Source organism: Schistocerca nitens, chromosome 10, assembly GCF_023898315.1.
Source record: "Schistocerca nitens isolate TAMUIC-IGC-003100 chromosome 10, iqSchNite1.1, whole genome shotgun sequence".
Taxonomy (NCBI): Eukaryota; Metazoa; Arthropoda; class Insecta; order Orthoptera; family Acrididae; genus Schistocerca; species Schistocerca nitens.
The window spans coordinates 34,284,715-34,295,465 of NC_064623.1; the positions used below are offsets into that span (position 1 = coordinate 34,284,715).

Genomic DNA, 10,751 nt, shown 5'->3' on the forward strand with positions numbered 1-10,751 from the left:
CAAAATATATACAAAATCAGCTTAGTATCGTCGCACGTACTTAAAATATGGTGCAAACTAGCTCATTTTTCTACCAGAGTCATACTGTAGCTATCGCTGCGTACAGTAGCCACCCCAACATGTGAATGTGCCGTAAGCTCTTTAGATACATTTGCCAATTATAAAATTGGACAGTGTGTTATAAATAAAGATTACAATAGTGGGTTTGCCAAATGTGTACGTTTAAATTTTATCCAGTTGATAGACCTGTAACTCTGGAGCAGTCTAAAGTATGGCAGTGTCAACCATTCCACAGTACTGGCAATAAGGATAACTAGTTAGTTTTATTCTGTGGTGTCGCGCGGTTGTCGGGATCAAATCACCTATACACAGAGGTGAGTACAATCATGGGATAGCGATACGCACGTATACAGAAGGCGCTAGAATCACGTACTCAATGTATGAAAGGGCAGTGTATTGGCGGACCTGTCATTTATACTTCGGGGATTCATGATAAAAGGTTAACCACGTGATTATAGCCACATGGCGGAAATTAACAAACTTTGAACGCGAAATGGAAGTTGGAGCTAGACGCGTGGGACATTCTATTTCGAATTCGTTAGGGAAATCACTATTCCGAGGCCCACAGTGTCAAGAGTGTGCTGACAATATCAAATTTCAGGCATTACCTCTCACCACGGACGACACATTGGTCGACTGCCTTCACTTAACGACCGAGAGCAAAGGCGGTTCTTAGGGTTGTTAGTGCTAACAAACATGCAACTCTGCGTGAAACAACCGCAGAAATCAATGTGGGACGCACGTCGAACATATCTGTTACTGCGAAAGCGCCTGCAGCGCCTCTCCAAGGTTCATAACAATATCAAATAGTTCAAATGGCTCTGAGCACTATGTGACTTAACTTCTGAGGTCATCAGTCCCCTAGAACTTAGAACTGCTGAAACCTAACTAACCTAAGGACATCACACACATCCATGCCCGAGGCAGGATTCGAACCTGCGACCGTAGCGGTGGAGCGGTTCCAGAATGTAGCGCCTAGAACCGCTCGATCACTCCGGCCGGTCCATGATCATATCGATGGGACCCTAGACTACTGGAAAAGCGTGGCGTGGTCAGATGAGTCCCGAGTTTAGTTTGTAAGAGATGATAGTAGGATTCGGGTGTGGTGTAGACCACACGCAGCCATGGACCCAAGTCGTCAACAAACCAAGTTGGTGGTGGTTCCATAATGGCGAGGACTGTCCTCTGACCCAGCTGAACCGAACATTGACTGGAAATGGCAGTGTTCGGCTAGTTGGCGGCCATTTGCAGCCATTCATGGCGTTCATGTTTTCAAATAACGCTGGAAATTTAATGTCACTGGGCCACAACGGTTCGCGAATCGTTTGAAGAGCGTTCTAGACAATTCGAGCAAATGATTTGGACGCCCAAATCTCTCGACATGAATCCCATCCAACATTTGTGGTACATAATCAAGAGGTCAGTTCCTGCACAAAATCCTACAGCGGCAACACTTTCACAATCATGGACATCTATAGAGGCGATATGGCTCAATATTTCAGTGGGGGACTTTTAACAACTTTTTGAGTCCATGCCATGTCGAGCTGTTCTACTACACTGGGCAAAAGGAGGTATCCCATGGCTTTTCTCATCTCAGTTAGTTAGTTACTTAGTTGGTTGCGTGTTCCATTGATCAGTCGCACGGTACGGTAGCCGCTATGATGTGGAACATGTCAAGTGCACTACAAATGCACATATGAAACAAAATTTTTTAATATATATATAATACAATACAGATTTAAAGTTTAATATTTCTATTTTTACCCCATTCTCTTAAATGGCACAAAATGCATATACTATGTTTACAGATTTATTTATTGCTATTCAAGAATTCATCTATGGTATAGAAAGAGTTGTCAAGGATATACGATTTCAATTTATTTTTGAAGCTATTATTGCTGTCTGTCAGACACCTTATTTCATCTGGTAATTTGTCGAAAATTTTTATAGCAGCGTATTTTACCCCTTTCTGTGCCAAAGATAGGTTGAGCAAAGGATAGTGTAAGTCTTTCTTTTTTCTAGTATTATAATCATGAATGTCACTGTTGTTTATAAACTGTTGTTGAGATCAAATTTCATTAGTGAGTAGATGTATTCTGAGGCTGTTGTAAGAATTCCATAATTTTAAAAAGATGCCTACAAGATGTGCGACTATGAATCCCACACATTATTCTAACCAGTTTCTTTTGAGCAGTGAATACTTTTTGTCTAAATGTTGAGTTACCCCAAAATATTATTCCGTATGACAGAGAGTGAAAGTATGCAAAGTATGTTAGCTTAATAATTTCTATATCCTCAAAAATTGGCAATTACTCTGATCGCAAAAGTTGCTAAACCTAGTTGCTTTAGCAGATCCAAAATATGAATTTTCCAATTAAAATTCTCATCTATATGTACACCCTAAAACTTAGTATGCTCTACCCTGTCTAGTGACTTTTGTTGATGTGTTATATTTATTAAAGGAATTATACTTTTTGCAGCAGAAAATTGGATGTATTGTATTTTTTCAAAGTTTAGAGCAAGCCCATTTGGAGAAAACCAATTAATGACTTTTCCAAAGACCTTATTTGTATCATTTTCGATTTGACTTTCTTTTACTGGATTAATAATGACGCTTGTATCATCAGCAAACAGTGTCAGTTCAGCTTCCTGTTTCAGATAGGGAGGGAGGTCGTTCACATATATCAAGAAGAGAAGGGGACCCATGATTGAACCCTGCGGAACACCTAATGTAATTTCATATCAGTTAGATGAAGTGGCAAACTTATTTAAATCACTTGACCCATATAAGGAAACTTTTTGCTTCCTGTTCTGTAGGTATTACTTAAACCACTCATATGCTATTCCATTTGTACCACAGAATTGTAATTTCTGTAACATAATGTCATGGTTCACACAATAAAATGCTTTGGACAAATCACAGAAAATTCCTATTGGTGACATTTTACTATTTAAAGACTCTATTATGTGGACAGTGAAATTGTAAATTCCTGTCTCAGTGGAACAATATTTTTGAAATCAGTGTACAAGCATACAAACATACAAACGTACGTCCATCCATTTTTATAATACGTATGGATTTCATATCTGGTTTCGTGTTGTCCTTCGCATATTTTGTAGACCGCGTCCGTGCCTGCCAAGCGGAGAGGACGCCAGATTCTCTCAGCTGCGAGTCGTGTGGCTTGCGTCGCAGCCACCATTCTCGGTCTCAGCAGAACAGAAAGCTGATAGCGGGAAGACTCTGCCGCTTTCGACACACGACCCCACCGGCGCAACCCTCCCACGCCTGTACGGACTTCCTGTTGTTAGCGGCACGCCAGGCCAGCCGGGACGCTACGACGCATGACAAACTACCAGCCCAGCCCGTTGGTTGTGTGAGTTCGTAGGCTTCAGGGCCAGAGTCAGTTTGGGTATTAGGCCGGCTCGTTATGCAAAATGAAAACAACTAAAATGCCGATATTTAGACCGACTTTGCTCCTCAGGGCGGAAGGTCGGCGTTTTAGTTGTTTTAATGTTTCATACTGACGTGGGCTAGTACCCAAACAAACCTGGAGGTTTGTTTGGACAATAGAGTTCTCAACCTGACCTGATCCTACTGGAAATAATACAACTTTGTCTTCTTTCTTTTTTTATTTATTGTGGAACCTGCATGATATATTATGACATAGTAGGACATCATGCAGAGAATTAGTGAATAGTGTAGAACACTATACCCCAACAGAACAAATAGTCATGTCGCGGGAAAAGCCACGTATACGACTATTATATGTAGTATTGTGCATGTAGAATAATATACACGTCATGAACGTGCCTAGTTTCCACAGCTGCCGTATGATGTTACCCCTTTTACAGGATTTGGTCGCGATGTGTGAGTAATGGATACGGAAATCAGAGTATTGTTTGCTTTTCCTAAGAGTTTTCCAGCTGCTAGAAACGCAGTAAAAATGGAGTAATACTGAACCTAGGACCTTTCTGTACCAAGTTCATTACAATGTTACTTATAATCCGTCTTGATTGCATAAAATGTTCATTCACATGAAAGGTTTCGGTTCCTCTAGAACCATCTTCAGATCTGCAATTTCGGTTACAGGAGTAACCCGCCCTTTACTTAGTGGTTTTTCACCAACTCATCTCCACCTAGTCTCAGCAAGTCCCAAGATGTCCAATTTCCTCCTTTCCATCATTTCTACAATTTCTTCTAACTTCCCAGTTAGAGTCCTTACGTTTAAGGTGCCCAGTCGTAAACCATCTCGTAATCCTTTTCCATTGCTTGGTCGGTTTCCTTTAAATCCGTTCCGTGATCCGAGGCATGTTCCCTTTTTAAAAGCAGTTGATTTATCCACTACTGGCTTGCTAGGCCTATCGCAGCTTCACCAGAGCCCCGTTAGCCGTCACGTTTCAGGGTTCCCATAGGGCCTTCCCAGCTACCGTAGCGGTCCTGGGGCACACGAAGTCCCCACTGTACATCGCCCCTATAGGCAGTCCCCTACTTTGTGCCATTGCCCATCTCCCACGACTTAGACGAGGGGTTGGACTTATGGGAGATGCAATTGGAGATCATAAAATGAAAGCAGTGCTTTTTGCCGATGACCTGATGTTATGGGGAAATTGCGAGAAGGAGGTGCAAGAGCAGTTAGATGCATGGGAGGCAACGGCAGCACAATATGGAATGCATTTCTCTGCAAAGAAAAGTGAAATAATTGTCACAACAAGGAAGAAGAATAGGCCAAATGTGGATATAACTTGTGGAGGGGAAAAACTACAAGTGGTAGAGAACTTCAAGTACCTGGGAAGCATGATTGAAAGTAAGGGGGGAAACGCAATGGAAATAAATGAAAGGTGCAGAAAAGCATGGCAGTTCTACAAATGCATTAGGGGGCTTATTTGGAGCAAGGAGGTGCCACAGAAATCCAAGGGAATTATATACCGAACCTACTTTGTCCCCATATTGGCATACGGAAGTGAGACATGGGTAATGCACAAAAGCGACAAAAGTAGAATACAGGCTAGTGAAATGAAGTTCCAGAGGAGCAGGTTGAGTGTAACAAGACGAGACAGATTGCGGGATGTGTATGTGAGGGAAAGACTAAAGGAGGAACCAGTACAGGACAGGATAGAAAAATCAAGACTGCAGTGGTATGGACACATGAAGAGAATGGATGAGGGAAGAATTCCAAAGAGGATGTTTAATCTGCAACTAGAGGGGAAGAGGCCCAGAGGAAGACCAAGAGATAGATGGGTGAAGGGAGTGAAGGAATGTGTGTTGAGAAGAGGAGAGAACTGGACGAAGGTGGAAGAGGGGGAATGGTGGAAAGACAGAACACGATGGAGAGGCTTGTGTTCCCGACAGACCCAGCCAGTGGCTGGAAACTGTCCAAGATGATGATGATGAGCAACCCGTCCACACACAGCAACCTTCACATGCTGCGCCACATGCTAACACAGCATGTGAAGGTTGCTGTGTGTGGACGGGTTACTCCTGTAACCGAAATTGCAGATCTGAAGATGGTTCTAGAAGAACCGAAACCGGACATGTGAATATCAACATTTTATGCAATCAAGACGGATTATAAGTAACATTGTAAAACCACTGATTGCTATTATCCCATCAGACATTATGTCTGTTTATGCCAAGTTCATTAAGTGGTTTGTCTAATGGATCTAAAGTCGCCTGCCTGTCCAGGAAAAGAAATAGTTAAGTTTTAGAGAAGCAGAAGAAGTAAATTTGGCCTACTTTCCTGCTGTTCCCTAATATAACTTCAGAAATAAATATAAAGTTTCAGGATACGGTTCTCAGAAAAACACAGAAATCTTTTAGTTGCTGCACCCGCATGCTTAAATAGTTTTGATTTAGAAAGGCCAGGAATTTTTAATCATCGCTACGTGGTAAAAAAATGTGGCTCAATGGGACTTCCCCGGCAACGGCCTTGCCGCAGTGGATACACCAGTTCCCGTGAGATCACCGAAGTTAAGCGTTGTCGGGCGTGGCCGGCACTTGGATGGGTGACCATCCGGGCGGCCGTGTGCTGTTGCCATTTTTCGGGGTGCACTCAGCCTCGTGATGCCAATTGAGGAGCTACTCGACCGAATAGTAGCGGCTCTGGTCACAGGAAACCATCATAACGACCGGGAGAGCGGTGTGCTGACGACACGCCCCTCCTATCTGCATCCTCTGCTGAGGATGATGCGGCGGTCGGATGGTCCCGATGAGCCGCTTGTGACCTGAAGACGGAGTGCTAGGGGGACTTCCAAGTTTGGATTTTGTGTTACGAGCCAATTTTAGTAGCCTTCTCTTCTAAAATCCTTACACACTCGTACCTCCTCATATCGCTTTGTAACGTTGCGCCTACATATTTAAACGACGTGATTGTGCCAAGCAGCGCATTACTAATGTTGTATTCGAACATTAGGGGTATCATTTTCTACTCATCTGCACTGACTTACATATTTCTACACTTAGAGCTAGCTGCTACTCATCACACCAACTGTAAACAATGTCTAAGTCATCTCGTATCCCTCTACAGTCACTCACGCATTCCCTTACGCTGCAAAATCATCAGCAAACAGCCGTAGATTGCTGCTCACGCTGTCTGCTAGATCATTTACGTGTGTAGAAAATAACAGCGGTGATATTACACATTCGCGTACCATTCTTGACGATATCCATAGCTCTGATGAACACTCTCCGTGGACGACAACGTAATTGGTTCTGTTTTCCAGCCACTAGCATATCTGGGAACATATTCCTTATGTTCGCATATTCGTTAGCACTCTTCAATGGAGCATTGTATCAAATGCTTTTCGGAAATCTACAAATATGGAATCTGTCTGTAGCCTCCATCCTTGGTTCGCAGGATATCATGTGAGAATAAGAAGCAAGCTGTGTTTCGCGCCAGCCATGTTTTCTAAATACCTTTTTTGTCTCATTTTTTTTTCCTTTATTGTAATTTTAATCACCTCATACAAGGCGGGCTGACAGCAGCATAATACGCTGCTCTTCAGCCGTAAGGGGTACAATAATATGATAGAGGTGACACAGACAATACAAAAAATGGCGGTCAAAGAAAGTAGATACAAAAAACAAAAAACAAGAAGCTGTTCACGTTGGACGATAAAAACACTAACACTTGTTGACACGGCGCACAAAACACGGAGAACGGCGACGGCACATGTGAACAGTTGAGTTGTAACTGCACGAAACACAAAACGAAGCACACACACTAGACACTGATGGCGATGATCTCTGGCGCGCGAATGTTCACTATGCGTGTGCGAGTCCGGGGACATGCCAAGAGAGGAGGAGGAGGAAGGGGAGTGGGAGAGGGAGAGGGGAGAGCAGAGATGCCACGGGCAGGGGAGAAAGGGGGGAGGGAGGAAGGGGGAGGGGAAGCCCGGGGGAAGAGGGGTGGAGGGAGGGGACGGGGGAAAAGGAAAGAGAAGGGAAGGGAAGGGAAGAGAAGGGAGGGAGGGAGGGTGCCTAAAGGAAAGGACACCGGAAGTGGGGGGTGGGGCAGGGTCAAAGTTGATAGGAGGGGTAGATGGAGGGGAGGAGGACATCATCAGGGAGGGGGAGCTGGCGGAAGCCACCTTGGGAGAGGGTAAGGAGGGTGGAGAGATGGAGACCAGGTGGGACGTGGGCATACAGGCGCGGCAGCGGGCGGGGCTGGGAGAGGATTGGGGAGACGAGCGGGTGAGGAGGATCGAGTTTGCGGGAGGTGTACAGGATCCGTATCCTTTCAAGGAAAAGGAGGAGGTGGGGGAAGGGGATGAGATCGTACAGGATCCGCGTAGGGGAGGGGAGACGGATGCGATAGGCGAGGCGGAGAGCATGGCATCCAAGGATTTGGAGGGATTTATAAAAGGAAGGGGGGGGGGGCGGAGATCCAAGCCGGATGGGCATAACAAAGGATAGGGCGGATGAGGGATTTATAAGTGTGGAGGATGGTGGAGGGGTCCAGACCCCACGTGCGGCCGGAGAGGAGCTTGAGGAGACTGAGTCGGGAGCGTGCCTTGGCTTGGATTGTCCGGAGGTGGGGAGTCCAGGAGAGGCGACGGTCGAGGGTGACGCCAAGGTACTTAAGGGTGGGAGTGAGGGCGATAGGACGGCCATAGATGGTGATGTAGAAATCAAGGAGGCGGAAGGAAGGGGTGGTTTTGCCTACAATGATCGCCTGGGTTTTGGAGGGATTTGTCTCAAGGAAAATTATTATATTTGAATTACATTTGAATTGGAATATATTCAAGAATCCTGCGGCAAACCCACGTTAAGAATACTGGTCTGTAATTTTGCGGGTCTGTTGTTCTTTTACGCTTCTTATACAGGGTAGTCCATTGATCGTGACCGGGCCAAATATCACACGAAATAAGCATCAAACGAAAAAAACTACATAGAACGAAACTCGTCTAGCTTGAAGGGGGAAACCAGATGGCGCTATGGTTGTCGCGCTAGATGGCGCTGCCATAAGTCAAACGGATATCAACTGCGTTTTTTTAAAATAGGAACCCCCATTTTTATTACATATTCGTGTACTACGTAAAGAAATATGAATGTTTAAGTCGGACCACTTTTTTCGCTTTGTGATAGATGCCACTGTAATAGTCACAAACGTATAAGTACGTGGTATCACTAACATTCCGCCAGTGCGGACGGTATTTGCGTCGTGATACATTACCCGTATTAAAATGGACCGTTTGCCAATTGCGGAAGAAGTCGATATCGTGTTGATGTATGGCTACTGTGATCAAAATGTCCAACGGGCGGGTGCTATGTATGCTGCTCGGTATCCTGGACAACATCATCCAAGTGTCCGGACCGTTCGCCGGATAGTTGCGTTATGTAAGGAAACAGGAAGTGTTCAGCCACATATGAAATGTCAACCAAGACCTGCAATAAATGATGATGCCCAAGTAGGTGTTTTAGCTACTGTCGCGGCTAATCCGCACATCAGTAGCAGACAAATTGCGCGAGAATCGGGAATCTCAAAAACGTCGGTGTTGAGAATGCTACATCAACATCGATTAAACCCGTACCAAACTTTTATGCACCAGGAATTGCATGGCGACGACTTTGAACGTCGTGTTCAGTTCTGCGACTGGGCACAAGAGAAATTACGGAACGATGACAGATTTTTTGCACGCGTTCTATTTAGCGACGAAGCGTCATTCAACAACAGTGGTAACGTAAACCGGCATAATATGCACTATTGGGCAACGGAAAATCGACGATGGCTGCGACAAGTGGAATATCAGCGACCTTGGCGGGTTAATGGTTCAAATGGCTCTGAGCACTATGGGACTTAACATCTGTGGTCATCAGTCCCCTAGAACTTAGAACTACTTAAACCTAACTAATCTGAGCACATCACACACATCCATGCCCGAGGGAGGATTCGAACCTGTGACCGTAGCGGTCACGCGGTTCCAGACTGAAGCGCGTAGAACCGCACGGCCACACCGGCCTGGGCGGGTTAATGTATGGTGCGCCATTATGGGAGGAAGGATAATTGGCCCCCATTTTATCGATGGCAATCTAAATGGTGCAATGTATGCCGATTTCCTACGTAATGTTCTACCGATGTTACTACAAGATGTTTCACTGCATGACAGAATGGCGATGTACTTCCAACATGATGGACGTCCAGCACATAGTTCGCGTGCGGTTGAAGCGGTATTGAATAGTATATTTCATGACATGTGGATTGGTCGTCGAAGCACCGTACCATGGCCCGCACGTACACCGGATCTGACGTCCCCGGATTTCTTTCTGTGGGGAAAGTTGAAGGATATTTGGTACCGTGATCCACCGACAACGCCTGACAACATGCGTCAGCGCATTGTCAATGGATGTGCGAACATTACGGAAGGCGAACTACTCGCTGTTGAGAGGAATGTCGTTACACGTATTGTCAAATGCAATGAGGTTGGCGGACATCATTTTGAGCATTTATTGCATTAATGTGGTATTTACAGGTAATCGCGCTGTAACAGCATGCGTCCTCAGAAATGAAAAGTTCATACATGTATCACATTGGAACAACCGAAATGAAATGTTCAGACTTACCTACGTTCTGTATTTTAATTTAAAAAAAACCTACCTGTTACCAACTGTTCGTCTGAAATTGTGAGCCAGATGTTTGTGACTATTACAGCGCTATCTATGACAAAGCGAAAAAAGTAGTCCAACTGAAACATTCATATTTCTTTACGTACTACACGAATATGTAATAAAAACTGGGGGTTCCTATTTAAAAAAAACGCAGTTGATATCCGTTTGGCCATGTAGCGTGCCAACCATAGCGCCATGTGGTTTCCCCCTTCAAGTTTCGTCCTTTGTAGTTTTTTCGCTTGATCCTTATTTCGTGAGATATTTGGCCTGTCACGATCAATGGACCACCCTGTATACAGGAGTCACCTGCGCTTCTTCAGTAACTTGAGGTTTTACGTTGTATAAGTGATTCGCGATAAATGCAAGCTAAGTAAGGGGCCAGTTCCGTAGAGTACCCTTTGTAAAACCGAATTAGGATTCCATGCGAACATGGCGACTTATTTGCTTTCAGATCTTTTAGCTGTTTCTCTACGCCAACGATGCTTATTGCTATGTCCTCCATACGGGAGTCTGTTCGATGGTCAATCGACGTTATGTTTACAGGCTTCTCCTGCGTGAGCAATTTATTAAATGAGAAATTTAAAAC

General features: G+C 44.6%; 1 pseudogene; it reads left to right on the top strand.

Annotated features, from left to right (window-relative positions):
- The first annotated feature begins 5,977 nt into the window (after positions 1 to 5,977).
- Positions 5,978 to 6,095, top strand: LOC126210693 (5S ribosomal RNA; annotated as a pseudogene).
- The last annotated feature ends 4,656 nt before the right edge of the window (positions 6,096 to 10,751 follow it).